Below are 16,496 nucleotides of genomic sequence, written 5' to 3'. Positions count from 1 at the left end.
TGCTCAACCAAAGACGTTCGCTCCTTCATTGGCTTATGTTCATACTTTCGTCACTTTGTCAAAAATTTCGCTGACATCGCCCGTCCACTCACCGACCTTCTCAAGAAAGATACGCCTTTCGTCTCGGGCCATCTAGAAGCTCAGGCATTTTCTGCGCTTATCCGCCTTCTAACGACTTCTCCTCTGTTGGCGCACTTCGACCCATCTGCTCCTACGGAAGTTCGGACGGATGCCAGTGGATACGGAATCGGAGCCGTCCTTGCCCAGCGCCAGCATGGTCGTGACTGCGTCATAGCGTACGCCAGCCGCCTGCTCTCCGCCTCAGAGAATGCCTTGCCCTTGTTTGGGCAATCTCCAAATTTCGGCCGTACCTCTTTGGCCGCCCATTCACGGTAGTCACTAACCACCATGCGCTCTGCTGGCTTTCCTCGCTGAAAGATCCTACAGGCCGTCTCGGACGCTGGGCTTTGCGATTACAAGAGTACTCGTTTTCCGTCATCCATAAGCGTGGCCAATTACATCAGGACGCGGACTGCCTGTCCCGTTATCCCGTGGATCCACCCGACAGCACCAACCCTGACACCGATGCCTGTGTCCTTTCTATATCTTAGTTAATTCATTTCGGCGATGAACAGCGGCGTGATCCGGCGTTACGTTCCATCATCAACCGTCTCAGTTCCGGGCCCCTTGACGAGTCACTCCGGATGTTTACCTTACATAATGGAACTTTATACCGCCACAGTGTATACTCCAAAGGCCCTGAACACATGCTTGTGATGCCCTCCCACATGCGTACTACTGTCCTCCAGCAGCTTCACGACGAACCTACAGCACGTCATCTTGGTGTAACGCGCACTTATGATCGCGTGCGGCGTCGTTTCTTTTGGCTTGGGCTTTATCGCTCCGTACAGAAGTATGTTGGCCGCTGCGAATTTTGCCAGCGACGCAAGCGACTACTGACGCTTCCCGCCGGCCTTCTTCAGCCTATCGATGTCCCAGTAGAGCCGTTCTTCCGCGTCGGCCTCGATTTGCTCGGACCTTTCCCTACATCAGCATCAGGGAACAAATAGCTCGCTGTCGCGACAGACTATGCCAGGCGTTACGCGATTACGCGCGCACTTCCAACCAGCTGTGCTACCGATATTGCCGACTTCCTCCTTCACGATGTTATTCTGCATCACGGAGCGCCTCGTCAACTGCTCACCGATCGCGGTCCTTACTTCTTGTCCCGTGTCATCGATGACCTTCTACGCTCACGTTCCACGAAACACAAAGTCACCACCGCCTATAACCCTCAGACAAACGGCCTCACCGAACGCCTGAATCGCACCATAACGGACATGCTGTCCATGTACGTTTCCGCCGACCAACGCGACTGGGATGCTACATTACCCTTTGTTACATTTGCCTATAATTCGTCACGCCACGATACGGCAGGTTGTTCACCGTTTTATCTTCTTTTTGGCCGGGAACCGACACTACCTATGGATACTTTACTACCAGCCGCTCCACGACAACCATCGGAGTACGCACAAGATGCCATCGAAAGGGCGCATGCTGCGCTTCATATCGCGCGCGACCGCCATCAGATGTCGCAGGTGTCACAGAAGAACCCTTACGATTGCCGTCACAAGGATGTATATTACGCTCCTGGATCCTTAGTGCTCCTCTGGTCGCCAACTCGACACGTTGGTCTCTCCACGAACCTTCTACCACGCTACCATAGACCTTATCACGTTCTGCGCCAAGTTACCGACGTGGCGTATGAGGTTGCACCGGCACAGCCAATGTTATCTTCTGCGCCGGTCAAGACTGACGTAGTTCATATTGCCCGGCTAAAGCCGTATCATCCATCCGCTGATGCTGCACTCTGACCTGCCCGGATGGTGCGCGTGTTTTCGCCCGGGGGGTAATGCCGCGAGACACAAGAAGACCGGCACCGAAGCAGAGGTCAGCATTAGGCCGGCACTGAAGAAGAGCCACATGACTACGATGTAATGGCAACGAACATGACAATACAGCTGAAATTGTAGGACATTGCTAATATAAATACGCCATCGCCATGAATACGGGAATCAGAATTATAATGAGCATAAACATTGTTTCCCACAGTGCGTGGGATCGCAGAATCTCTTTTGCCAAGTTATTCCAGTGTGAATGTACGCACATGCTGGCAGGTAGCGATCAGTGTCCACATTCCTGCGTTGAATTATACAGAAGGAAAACCCGAGGTAAAAAACTGTGTATAATGTAACTGAACAGCTAAGCATTCCATCATTTTGTTTAAAGTAAGAAAACTCCCAATCGTTTGTTTCTTAGTACAGTGTCGCTATGTGTTCTCCGCTTTGCATAGCAGTTCGTGGAAGCGAGAAATATGTGACATCGCCATAAATTGTTGGTTCCCAAAAAACAATATTCCTATCGGCAGTGGAAGGGGGATAGTTGCCGACCTGAACTACATATAGTCGAACCCGTATATATCGAACCCACATACATAACGAATTATTGTGTATATGGAACAGATGTAAAATCCCCTTGAAAGTTTATGTACACAATCTTTGTTTCATATATCGAATTGCCTATATATCGAACTTTTTGGGAGCCCCTTCAGATTCGATACATCCGTGTTCGACTGTGTTAGTATTCGTAGCCACACAGAGGCACTATTTATACATTTCACTGAAAACTCAACAACGGTTACCTACAGAAAGCCCATCTAAAGGTAGCAATAAATAGATACGGCCTGTACACTACATGTCTTGACCCCTATGAATAGGCACGAAGAAGTCAAATGCAACAATGATACTGTCGGTTGGACTATCGGTCTGGAAGGCGGACATGGCGAGGCCCCAAAGATCAGAGCTTTCGTTTAAGAAATCTTACATAGGGTAGTGCATCGTCATTTACCTTATTCTCTATTCTTTCTGCTAGCAACTTGAACAAAATTATGCAGATCGAGAGCAATCTGACATTCTAAATGTTGCGAAGCTTCCTTAATAATTTAGTGAGGCAGCAACAATAGGGAATGACAACAGGACAGCGTCGTCGCCTGTAGCTCTTGGCTGTCTGCTTCACGTGGGCGCAGGCGATGTAGGATGGTTGTCGAGGGATGAATGTTGATGAGAGGTGCATGCACACTGATGTACAAAATATCTCTAAATAAATTTAGGGCGTATTGCCCCTGCGTAACAGTGGCACATCTATTCTGGGGGATTGGCCAATAGGCACAAACACAGTGGCACAGACCCTGTGCTTCAAGTTGTCTAGTCAACATGACATCAACCAACACATACCTATTGCCCAAGTTGTCATATATATCCATAAATGCATACTGCGAAGAAACGGCGACGAGCGCCAAAATTCCAGGAAGTGTCACAGAGAGTACCGTTTCGATGCTTGACGGTCACGCCTTCATTTCATTATTCAGCCTTGCCAGGTGGCTTGCAATTTGGGAAAACAACCTACCGCTGAAATGATGGTTCTCCTTAGAAGCCTGTCATAGTTTTTCTGCAAAGAACAAGCCTATATTCCCAATTTCTTGCGACCTCACGATGAAAACCAGTATCTGTCTCCGCATTACGAAGAACAAAATGACCTTCACAATTATCAGCGTCATCAGCAGATCTAGCCGATTCAACAGTTAGCCACTGCGAGGCATATTGATGGCGGCTCCTGGATGCCGCGTCATATGTGGTAACTTCGACGTTCGTCATTTGCTTTGGGAACGCTCTAAAATTAATTTAAGAGGCCGACAAGCTCGAGCGAAATTTGCTTCCGACGAGGAACACGAAGCGAACGGCCGCAGTCCACCGCATCTGTGCGAACAACGCCGCAATGTGCTTAGTCTACTAGGCAAAAGAGTTAATAAAATGATGCTACTTCTTTTCGTAGTTGAACGGCTGCAGTGCCAAGTCTGAATTATGTAGTCGCACCCCCGGGGCCCCTCATCTTCTCGGCGTAAAGTCGGCGAGTTGCTTAGATTTGACATTGATGTCACAGACGTCTCTATCAACACGTTCATTGGCTTTTCTATATTGAAACTCAACGCATTGATTGTATTTCTTCATAACTGGCTTTCGCAGCTTTTCGAATTCTACTTCTTGACATGGCTTCGTGAGCGATTGTTGAATTTCAAAAAAGCCATCGCTAAAATCGCATCGTCGGCGGCAATGGGAAAAGTTTATCCAAGCGGCGTGCACCACGACCCTGATTGGCCACGCGCGTCACGTGATCCCGTGCCGGTGCAGCTCTTCCCGCACCTGCTCTTTCTTTCTTTCGTTCTTTCTTTCTTAGTTTTTTTTTTCTTGTCCCTGGCTCATACCCTCATATCCAATGTGGGTATGCGCGACACGTGAGTTTTGAGTGAGTGAAATAACTTTGAGTGAGTTTTTTCGTGACTACAATGCCACCGAAACTTGTTAGGTAATACAACATTCGCTTGTGAAAGGCGATCCTGAACTTCTCAATAACTACACGCCTATTTGCATTTCATTTTTGAGTAAAATTATTTAAATGCTTTTTCATACACATTCAGCATCCAACCTAGCAAAACTTACTTATTATCATCGAAACAGTATAACATTTGGCCAGGTTACTCAACAGAACTTGGGCTTCTAACCTTAACCCATAAAATCATGAAGGCAATCGACAAATGCTTGCTGGTTTTAAGTTTTTTTTTTTAGGTTTAAGAAAAGCTTTCGACAGCATTATTCACCAAATTCTTATGCGTAAATTTGAATCTTACGGCCTAACTGGCCCGCCACTTCAGTTTTCTCTAGTTATTTATTTATTTTATTTAGTTCAACATACTGCAGCCCCGACGGGCTATCGCAGGAATGGGGGAATACAATAGATAGAAAGCATAACAAAGAGCACTGAACACATACAATAAAAATTCATCGAGTGGTAAAGGTCTTGCGTAACCAGGCAGAGCATTCCACAATTCTATAGTGCGGGCAAAAAAACTGTATTTAAACGCATCTGTACGATGGTGAAAAGTGGTCATATTCAACTCATGGAGATGTCTGGTGGTTGTAGGTCTACCGGGTGCGATGTATTTGCTAATCGTGGGGAGTTAATTAGAGTATAAAGAAACTTCAAAGATTCGACGTGACGACGGGAAGAGAGACTGGTAAGTTGAAGACTAAGAAGATTGGCGTCGACGTGCCGATTCTAGCGCAACGGCTTCCGAAGCCCAGGCGAAACGTCAGCGAAGAGCCGTGGACGGTGCAAGACTGAATACGGAATGACAATGATGAACGGCTTCCCAAAACAAGTGTATTGTTTCTGTGGAGGCCTTTCTAGAACTATTGCCCGCGCATTTAGCATGCGGCTCTGGTCCCACGGAGGGATTCCGTTTATGCACGGAGATCGAGAGTTTGTAATGGTTCCCGCGTTACGCCAATATTTACTGAACTATACCTGAGTAGGATTGATTGTGACCTTGCGGTGTTTTTGGAAGGTGTTGTGCTAGAAACGATACGCTGATAATTTTGTTTTGTTGAGGTGAACGGATGCGGCGGTACTATAGTGAATATACTCAAGCTATTTAAGGAAAATGGTTCGGATTTGAACATCACGTTTGAAGTGCCTTGACAGCGGTGCATGCAGTTTTTGGTTCAATATATCCGGATTGGGTGCAATAATACGTGTTCGTTCTATTCACCAAGGTCTGTGAAACCTATTCTGAAATTCCGCTGCGGTCACTCGAAGTTGGTGAAAAACTATATTGCCACATTTTGTTTGGAATCCCCTTTCCGAAAGTTTCACCCACACCGAATGGCTGAACCCTTTTCTGTCAGCTCAACATAATTATGCAGTCGAATTATTCAATAAGTACATTGTATTCGTTGAGTGATAGAATACTGAGGAAGTTAAAATTTGAAGCGAAGGGTGTCATGGTAAGAGAGGTTAATGCTAAAGAAAAGCCAGACGCCTTGTCTCACCGCATGAAGAATAGGGAAGCCGATTTGGTGCAAATGTGTTCATTTCGTCAAGAAATAGGTTGGGCCACAACTGCGCAGCATTAGAAGGAAAGGTTGAAGGCGCAACACTAAAGTTGAATAAATAAAATTTTGAGCACAGTGACTAGTTGCTTGTGTGTGGAAAGGGTGTGGCGTATCACAGACCCCTGTCTTACTGTAATTGGTACATCAGCCAAACCGGATGGTGTTTGAATAACCTCTTAATGGGCCAGACAGCTTCTTCAAAAGGGCAGCCGTCGTCTGATTTCTGGCGACATTGCAAATAATGCGAACGTAAGCCGTTGCTGTTTCATACTTAGGTGCTGTCAAGGCACAAAGATAAGATTGCTCGGGAGATTGCCCAAGCGTTATTTATTCACAAGTCCGGTGACGTGTGCGTCAAAATTTTGGAGTTTTACGGGGCCAAAACCACGATCTGATAATGAGGCACGCCGTAGTGGGGGGCAGGCAGGCAGGCAGGCAGGCAGTGAACTTTATTTTAGGTCCTGAGGAGCAACTCCGAGAACCCCTTACGGGGGAGGAGCCACCGCGGGCCGCTCCCACGTTGGGACGGGCAGGCCGTGCCTCTGGACAGCCCGTCGTGGGCCCTCTGGACAGCCCGTAGCTGAGCGGTGAGGTCGGAGCTCTTGAGCGCCTCCACCCACTCTTCTTCCGTGGTGAGATTATCGTGGTCCCGTAACGAGGGACACCGCCAGAGCATGTGTTCTAAAGTGCAGAAGGATCGCCGCAATCCGGACAATCAGGCTCGAACGAGTCCGCGTACGTACTGACCCTGGCTAGACTGGGATATGACCCGGTCTGGAGCATGCGAAGGATGGAAGACTGAGGCCTGGAGATCCTGGCGTGGGGCGAGGGATAGACCCTCCTGCCGAGCTGATAGTGCTTTGAAATCTCATTAAACGTGTGGAGCGAGTCCTTGTGGAACCCCGCGTCCGCGCCCTCGAGCGGCGTTTCCCCGGCGCGGTGGGTGAGTTCGCGCGCGCGGGCATGGGCCAGCTCATTGGCGTTAGGAACGACGGTGGAGACCTGAGGTCCCATGTGGGCCGGGAACCAAGTGATGACGTGGGGGGAGACGCTCCTGCCGCAAAGCAGGGAGGCCGCTTCCCTCGAGACCGAACCCGTGGCGAAGGCCCTGACCGCCGCCCGGGAATCCATGTAGATCTGCGGCCTGCTCCCGTCCCGGAGGGCGAGGGCTACCGCGAGCTGCTCCGCCAGTGCCGGAGACGAGCCCCGCACCGACGCGGCGTTAAGGAGGCGAAAACACCCATCTACTTAGATTTAGGTGCACGTTAGTGAACCCTAGGTGGCCCAAATTATTCTGAAGTTTTCATCTCACTGATTTCATGCTGCGTTCATATTTTACGGCTTCCTCAATCTTTCCCACGTTATAATTTCAAATATCCTTACTTTCTTCTTGTTGATCAGTTTTGACAGAGATTGGTTATTTAGCCGTTAATCTGTAAGCTTTTACGCGTGTTTGGGCTATGGTATATATTGGTGTTTCTGACAACAAACTACAGTTGCTAGTCCCGCGCTCGTGTCGTGTTTCTTTCTCGTCCCTTGTCTATCGCGCTATTCTTCGTCAGTTTGGCATTCCCGTACGCTTTTCTAGATAGATTTTCACTTAAAGGAACTGAAGCAGGATTCATGGAAAAGCCTTGCCCGCCGGAAATTATCATACCTTGACGAAGATTTTACTCAGAATTGGGGGCTGAACGGATTTTACGGTGCATTGTGATAACGTTATTTGTTCTTGGCAGATCCGGGCAGAACTTTCTATGTGATTTTGTTCTTTCTGGGCCTTGGCCGACGCGGTACAGGCTCATATTTAAGCACAACAACCAACTAATCAAAGCGACGGTGATGGCATCGCAAACTAGAAAGAAAACTGTACTTTCTCAGTCTGAGTGGGACAAATGCTCGACCAGTCGCTTTTTCTCGACCTTCTTACTTTTTTCTTCGTGCCCGTTTCCTCGTGTGTGCAATTTTACACGTTAAAAATCCTCAGGTGGTCAACATTTCCAGTGTCCCCAACTACGGCGTGCCTCACTACCATATTGTGGCTTTGCCACGCAAAACTCCATAATTCAATTTTTTCTTCTTCGTGTGACGCTGATTAGCAAATACTCCCGGTCACGGGACTAACGTATTCCTCAACGTGAGCTGAGGCTACGCTTTAATAACATTCGGCAAGAAAAGGTAATTCACTGAAGGGGCCGAATACCAAGCGGTGAGGGAATGCAGTTTCTTCAAAACCTGCATTCTTGTGGAGATTGTGTTCTTTCTGCACACATGACTATCGCCTTCCTTCGGTGATCCAGCTTTCACCGATCAGTCGTCACCGTGCTGGCTTATCGCTTCACCCACTTCCGACGTCAACAGCGTTTCTAGAGTAGAGACGGCCGTGGCTTCTTTTATTTTTAAAGAAGCACCACCGTCAACGGCATCGCCGTCCAGGTTGGACGTTAAGGCGGAACGTCTAACCAGCGTCTTCGGTGAAGAGGGGCAAGCAACAGCAATGCAGTCCCCGAGAAATGGATAAAAAGCAGGTGTTACACATTTCTAAAACGTGAAGGCGAAAGCCTGCCAGCTGTGGAAGAAGACGACGAGGAACGCAGCGAGCAGTGGCAAGAGCGCGTCTCAGTGACCACGTGACGTGTGCAGTCAGGCACGCACTAGGCATACCTTTAGTAACCCACATCTGTGGAGCAGCCTTGGCTTCAGGGAAGAGTGCCGTCTCGCACTGCGGAGGCCTGGGCTCGATTCTTACCCAGACCGAAATTTACCACATTTTCTTTTCTAAGCCACTAATTTACTTTGTTTAAAGGAATCTCCCTGAGAAATGGGACGTCAATCCGAGCATTTTACAGTAAAGCAGTTAAGGCCTAGTTACCCCAGGATCGTGTCCGCGTGTAGAAAAATACTATTATCATCAGCATTGGCTCGAGCGTCGTCGTCTTCCGCAGCTGGCTTATTGTCGCCCCTCGGTTTGCGCTCGTGCCGTTGGATGCCGTGCCGAGCACGCGCTCGTTGCCGCTAATCTTTCCAGCATAAAATTTCACTTCTCTTCGGTCGTCGTAATGGGGAGGCCGCGTTTACGGGGGTATGACCCATTGCTTAAGAGGGTATGAGCCATTCCTGAGCAACTGATGACGTGCCCTAAATCGTTTGCGCAACGCCACCTGCAAACGCGCTCCGGAAAGGGCTCGTCGTCGACCTGTCGATTCTAGCGTGAGCGCTTCCGAAGCCCAGGCGAACCATCAGCGAAGAGCCGCAGACCCCGAGATTAGGGAGCGTGATGTTGAGGTCAAACTTCAGTGAAGCGCCGCCGACCCCGAGTTGCGGTAACGCGATGTTGCGGCCAAACGTCATCGTCATCTTGCCCTCCAGGAACCCAAAAACGGTGGTGCGCGCCTCGGCAACGCTAGCGCCAACTTCCTCGGTGCGACGGCCAGGTTTCAACGCTAGTTTCTCAACTGGAACGTTCACGATACACAAGTTCACAGATGCACAAGGACGATACGCCTTTATTAACTACAGCATACCCACCAGTGTAACAGCTTCGCTGGCTTCCACCTTCACAGTAGTGGAAGGGCTTTGATTTTTTACTCTTTGTGGCATCGGCATTTTTCGTCAAGACACAGTTTCACCAAAGTCACAGCAAGGCTCACCGCAAGGTCACCGCCAAGGTCACCGCCAACATAGACACCTAATGCTTTCGCCTTAATAAGTACACGTGTCAGTATATAGGGGTATGTGGCCGAAATATCACTGTCTGAACAGCGATATTTCGTGAAGTAGAGACACGTGCTCTGAACAAGAGCTATCTCACAGCGCGCGTTTAAGATTGGAGCATTATATTCCACAGTTATTTTTAAGCACTCTTTAGTTATACAGCTGCCAGCCGCAATGCTGAACTGAATAATAATTTACTATTTTGCTGCAAGCGGAAATAATTGCACTGCAGTACGTGTGTACCAAGTGCCGTGGCATTCGAGGTAGAGGCATGTCATTGAGATATCCCACTGTGAGCAGGTGCTCGCCGAGAAGCGACTAATGATATGAGCAAAAGAGGAAAGAAGGGCAAGATAACGAAACGAGTGTAGCACTATAGTGAGAGCGAAACGATGTATGCCAAGTGTCCGTGGCATTCTAGATAGAGGCCTGTCACTGAAATATCCCACTCTGAACAGCTGCTCGCTGAGGCTGGGACGAATGATATGAGCAAGACGGGAAATAAGGACAATATAACGAAATGGTTGTAGCAGTAGTGAAAGTGAAACGGTGCAAATCCACAGCATACCACTATTTTCTTTCTTTCTTTTTTTCTTCTTTTTTTTTTTGCAGACACCCCAATGAAAGTTACACCTTCAGACCCTCACATATTCTAGCATCAGAGCACGCATTCCTCTCCGAGTCCAGCTATCACGGTAAGCGACGCAAACGTGCTCACGTCGAATACTTCCTTTCGGAACTTGCATGCGTTGTTCCGACAACTCAAATAACCAGTGCAAGCACTTCAAGATGCCATAGAAACATCTGTTGCTGCATTTCCGTAACAAAGTTCTTTAAGTGTGAGAGAGAGAAAACATTTATTTAGACCATCCAGGTCGTTGATCTTGAGGACGAGTGGGTGGTGTCCTCATTCCAGGACACCACTGGCCACGGCTGCTCGACGTACTTGCTGGACGAGAACTTCTTGTCCTGCCAGGGTATCGCCGGTCAGCTGTACCTCCCACCGCTCCAATAACGTGTTAGGCGTCTTTAAATGTTGAGGTTTGCCCCCGCACCCCCACGAGATGTGAAAGAGTGTAGGGCGTATGTCGCCGTACTAGGGGCAGATGCCGCGATATGTTTGTGGGTATACTTTGCTCTATCTGTGTAGGTTTGGGAATCTGTTTGTTTGGATAAGTCTGAGGGCTATTGCCTCTTCAGTGCTGAGCTTTTTGTGAGTTCTTTAAAACGTCTGAAAGGAGCACCAAATGAATACACTCTGTTGAGAAATATCTGTCCCACGATTTACTACAACACTTAATGAAAACTTTTCTTTTCCTCTGATTCGAGGCACAAAATCAATTGGATTTACTAAGACACTTTTGCTAGGCAAGCAAGTCGGGATTACGCATGCCAAAAAAGAAAGGCTGCATATTCGTTTGGTGCTGCACATTCCGAAGCGTAAGTAAGTACACATTGGGGCGCTGATGCCTGTGTTTTTCTGGTACGTGTACACTCTCGTCCGTGTTTTTTAGAGTAGTTTCACCATGAAGGTATCGTATCAACTAGCTCACGCCCAGACCCTATTAAACACATTGGGGTTGTGCGAATATTTGAAGCTTTTGAATACCGAATTGAATATTGTCCTAATGTATTCGGTCCTCGAACCTATAGTCACTAAAAAAGTCCGAACACTTCTTTAAATATAGTTTCCAGTAGTTTTGAAAAATAAAGCATGAATTCGAAGCAAAAAAGCATTAACTTGATCCTTCTCTAAAAATGTAAATTATTGTAACTTTGGCCAAAGATATAGGCCTGTTATCAGGAAGTCATAGGTAGAAAAATACCATTCTTAAAGATTATGAATATAAATAACACTATCAAATGTCTATGACATAATGGCAAAGCACCAACAGAACACTTCCACGCATCAGGAGGAAAGCAAAGTAAATTGTTATAAGACTACATGGACAACACAAGCAGGGTCGTTTCACGTTAACACAAAGGAAACTAAAATTGTACATTATATATTGTTCACCAAGAACTTATCAATTCACTGTCCACGAGAAAATCTCTTAGAAGCCTTCAGTGCCTGTCTCTGTACCTTGGGGCACGACCCGGATGTGAGCGCTCTTCTCGCTCTGGAAAAAAACGCCTGTTTAGAGATTTAAGACGCCTGCGAAATATGTCTCGCTAATGGTCACGTTGTGGGCACTCAACGAGACATTCTTAAAAGTAGCTTTCATTGGGCTGCGGTGTAGAAGTCAGGTGTGTAGGCTGCCTCAAAGTGCAAGTGGTGTAGCAGCGCCCCCAGCGTGTGGTAGATGCGGTTTACAAAAAAAATCGACAAAATCTATATCGCGATGACTGTCGACGGTAATGCGTTTAGCAATGAATCAATATGGCGCCACAACGTATTGCCATCATCGAAAGGACGTGTGTATGAGGCGTACGTATGAGGCATCGCCATCTAGCGCCGCCGCCGCGAAGCCTGCGCGTGGCCTCTGAGATGCACGGCGCACCGGTTCGTGCGAACGCTGAGAATTTCGCTATGCGGCTACCAAGGTCCTCTCTCGTGTTTCTTTCTGAAAACGCTGCAGCATCTATTGGCGCTGCCGAGAAGTCCGCACGTGGCCCACTAGACGAGAAGTGCGGCGCGCCGGTGCGCACAAACGCTGAGAATCGTTCCGTCGCTTACCGCACACCGAGTGGCTCCTACGCAGTGAGCCAAGTTGGCGAGCGGTTCGACGAACAGCAGCACCAACCCACTGCATTTGTGGCGACGCCTGCTTGGGCCTGCTTAGTGGCTGCTGTCTTGAGGAACCCGTGGAGACGGACGAGCGGAAGAGCTCATGCCCGTACACACCCAGAGCTCCATGTAGGCGTCAAAGTTTTTCATTCAGGATCAGTACGTACCCAGTCGCGCATCTCCAGTTACCCACGTAGGCGTGAAAGGGATTGGTTGAAGAGCGGCACGTATGTACACATTGCCACATCCTCAGTGACCCCAAGTTGGTCCGACGGTTGATTTCGAACCCTCTTCCCTCAGCAGAGCCACCTGATGCGTAGCGCATCAGGTGGCTTCCGCTGTGGATAGGGCTCCGTGTTTTCGGTGTTTATTTTTCCTGAAAATCGGCGGGTGTTTATCGGAGTTTATATTTCTGGCGGAAGTTCGGCGTTTACCGGAGTTTATTTCCCGTAAATCCCCAATTCTCCGAAATTCGGAGTGTTGCATTATTCTCAAAACCCGAAAATTTTAGATCAATTCATATCTGAATACTAAAATATCAAAACACACGAAGCACATTTTATTTTTCCTAGAACATTTGAATGGACAAAAACGTATACGCACAAGTGAAATACTTGAACACAGAACACCTTTAATTTTGCGTATAACAACCTTAGCTTAAAGCTTATTGTAAAACACGCAAGCATACTTTGCGAGATTGCTGTCAGTGATCGAAGCACGCTCCTTTCTATTGACGACTCTCAGCTTTGAAAACGCCCTTTCAACGTTAGCGCTAGAAACAGGAAGCGCCAGAAGACGCAGCGCGCAGCGAGAAAGTACTGGCCACTCGACATTGTGAAGTCTCCAAAACGACAGGGGTTTGACAATGTTACATATTTAATAGCACTGATAGTTCGCAAAATCACTCAGGAGCTGGCTCAAGTCGTCAGTTTCAAGAAGCACTAATTGAAAAATAGGCGCATAGCTTTCGAACGCGCAGGGAAGCTCATGCTTCACATTTGGGTTCACAATTTGAACACAGTACCAAAACGATTCCTTGGTGTACTGGAGTTGGTCGCACAGGTTCCTCTCAGATGTCTGTCTCCACTTTTCGGCGACAACAGCGTAGTAGCCGTTAAAGTCTGCGACAGTCGTTAAGCGTTGATTCTCGTCAAGGAGGCCCAACATACTTGTCACATCTGATGCGAGGACCTCGGTTGGATCCCGCCATTGACTGATGAGTGCGTGCAAACGAACCCCCAGTATGGGATAAACTTGGTGTATCAGGGTACTCTCTGCCTCAAGTTCCTTAATTATTGAGATCACGGCACACGCATTGGTCTTCAGAAACCTCATCTTAACGAGCAAGTCGTGCACAGCTTCAGGCGATGAAACAAGAGTCCTGAGCTTCTCACACTTTGTCCCCTTGGCTTCGTCGCTTCTCAAGAAAGACAAAATGACGCGCCAGTAGTCCAAAACATCTTCTAGAGCTTCATAAAAAGAGAACCACCTCGAGGGACATACGGTTTGCAGTGACTTGATGGTCATACCCATGGTCAAGCAAATCGGTGTTTATCGGATAAATCCGAATTGTCAAAAATTTTACCGGCGAATGTTTATCGGATTTTTTCGGATAAAACCTAAAACACGGAGCCCTAGCTATGTACTATACCCATTGACCGACACAGTGTATTGCCGCCATCAAAACGTGTCATGTGTATAACGCGTGTACGAAGCCCGGCGCCTCTCTCGACCGAGCATATCAGCGAGTACGCTGCACAATCTAGCGTTTCCGCCGCGAAGTAGACGCGTGAGGCACGTGTCGGAATGAAGAACCAGACAAGATTGCCTGAAGGTGCATGAAGCGGGTTCGATTCCGCATAGCCTCGGATAAATTTCATCATCATCATCATCATATCATCATCATCAGCCTATATTTTATGTCCACTGCAGGACGAAGGCCTCTCCCTGCGATCTCCAATTACCCCTGTCTTGCGCTAGCCGATTCCAACTTGCGCCTGCAAATTTCCTAACTTCATCATCCCATCTGGTTTTCTGCCGACCTCGACTGCGCTTCCCTTCTCTTGGTATCCATTCTGTAACCCTAATGGTCCACCGGTTATCCATCCTACGCATTACATGGCCTGCCCATCTCCATTTCTTCCGCTTAATGTCAACTAGAATGTCGGCTATCCCCGTTTGTTCTCTGATCCACACCGCTCTCTTCCTGTCTCTTAACGTTAGCCCTAAGATTTTTCGTTCCATCGCTCTTTGTGCGGTCCTTAACTTGTTCTCGAGCTTCTTTGTTAACCTCCAAGTTTCTGCCCCATATGTTACCACCGGTAGAATGCAATGATTGTACACTTTTCTTTTCAACGACAGTGGTAAGCTCCCAGTCAGGATTTGGTAATGCCTGCCGTATGCACTCCAACCCAATTTTATTCTTCTATAAGTTCCTTTCTCGTGATCAGGGTCCCCTGTTAGTAATTGACCTAGATAAACGTACTTCTTTAAAGACTCTAGAGGCTTACTGGCGATCCTGAATTCTTACTCTCTTGCCAGGCTTTCGGGTAGGGTGATGGAATTAGACTCTAGACTCTAGAGACACAGACACAATTAGACACAGACTCTAGAGGCTGACTGGCGATCCTGAATTCTTGTTCCCTTGCCAGGCTATTGAACATTATCTTTGTCTTCTGCATATTCATCTTCAACCCAATTCTTACACTTTCTCGATTAAGGTCCTCAATCATTCGTTGTAATTCGTCTCCATTGTTGCTGAATAGGACAATGTCATCTGCAAACCGAAGGTTGCTGAGATATTCGCCGTTGATCCTCACTCCTAAGCCTTCCCAGTCTAATAGCTTGAATACTTCTTCTAAGCATGCAGTGAATAGCATTGGAGAGATTGTGTCTCCTTGCCTGACCCCTTTCTTGATAGGTAACTTTCTACTTTTCTTGTGGAGAACCAAGGTAGCTGTGGAATCCTTGTAGATGTTTGCTAAGATATTCACGTATGCCTCCTGTACTCCTTGATTACGCAATGCATCTATGACTGCTGGAATCTCTACTGAATCAAATGCCTTTTCATAATCTATGAAAGCCATGTAGAGAGGTTGATTGTACTCCGCAGATTTCTCGATTACCTGATTTATGACATGGATATGATCCATCGTAGAATATCCCTTCCTGAAGCCAGCCTGTTCTCTTGGTTGGCTGAAGTCAAGTGTTGCCCTGATTCTATTGGAAATTATCTTGGTGAATATTTTATGCAATACTGAAACCAAGCTAATGGGTGTATAATTTTTCAGTTCTAATTTAGATGGATTTTATTCTGGCGTTAGCATTCATAGGGTACTTCACGCACTTTCCATGTATGTATGTATGTATGTATGTATGTATGTATGTATGTATGTACGTATGTATGTATGTATGTATGTATGTATGTATGTACGTATGTACGCATGTATGGGTGTATGTATGTATGTACGTACGTATGTACGTATGTATGGGTGTATGTATGTATAATGTACGTATGGGTGTATGTATGTGTGTATTGTTAGATACGAACATCCGTCAAGTTCTCCGAGCTCAACAACTCGCCGTCACCGTCACCTGGCAGGGGCGCGTCGACCATGACATCGGTCTCGTCAAAACGGTTGATTATCCCCACCGCGTGCGCCGCACGTCGAGCTTATGTCCCTCCCCCTCCCCTCCCCCTGCTTGACTCTTCCCGAAAGTGCAATGGTAGGCTGGCGTGGTTCCAGGTAGTTGACCGGGGTCCCGAGCAAATCAGTGTTGCAGCTCTGGAAGGTCGTTCAAGACAACCCGCCCCCTCCAGGCAACGCCGGAGGCAATTGTCAACAATCGAACAATGGAGCCCTTGGAGCGTCCCCATTCGCCGAATACGACGCCACTTGCACGGGCCCCTACGATTGTAGGAAAATTATGAACCTGAGCTGACTCGATGATTGGCTCAAAATTACTTGACCCCGAGAGACCGAAGTGGTTAAAAGAGAGACAAATCGAGGAGAGAGACATTCGTCTTCTTGCCACGGGCCGCAGTGACC

The 16,496-nt window shown here is 47.6% G+C and overlaps 1 protein-coding gene across 2 annotated transcripts in view; it reads left to right on the top strand.

Annotated features, from left to right (window-relative positions):
- Positions 1-10,287: 10,287 nt before the first annotated feature.
- Positions 10,288-16,496, top strand: part of LOC125944790 (sulfotransferase 2A8-like) — a 79,495-nt gene continuing 73,286 nt past the window's right edge. Inside the window, exon 1 of one of the 2 annotated variants that reach the window (XM_049666121.1) lies at positions 10,288-10,414. The gene's annotated coding sequence lies outside the window, so the exon portion shown is untranslated. The remainder of the gene's footprint in view (positions 10,415-16,496) is intronic. The other variant, XM_049666122.1, reaches the window with a different exon arrangement.

This window comes from Dermacentor silvarum, chromosome 4 (assembly GCF_013339745.2).
Source record: "Dermacentor silvarum isolate Dsil-2018 chromosome 4, BIME_Dsil_1.4, whole genome shotgun sequence".
NCBI classification, from domain to species: Eukaryota; Metazoa; Arthropoda; class Arachnida; order Ixodida; family Ixodidae; genus Dermacentor; species Dermacentor silvarum.
The sequence above is the reverse complement of the archived record's forward strand: the minus strand, read 5'-3'. Positions and strand labels throughout refer to the sequence as shown.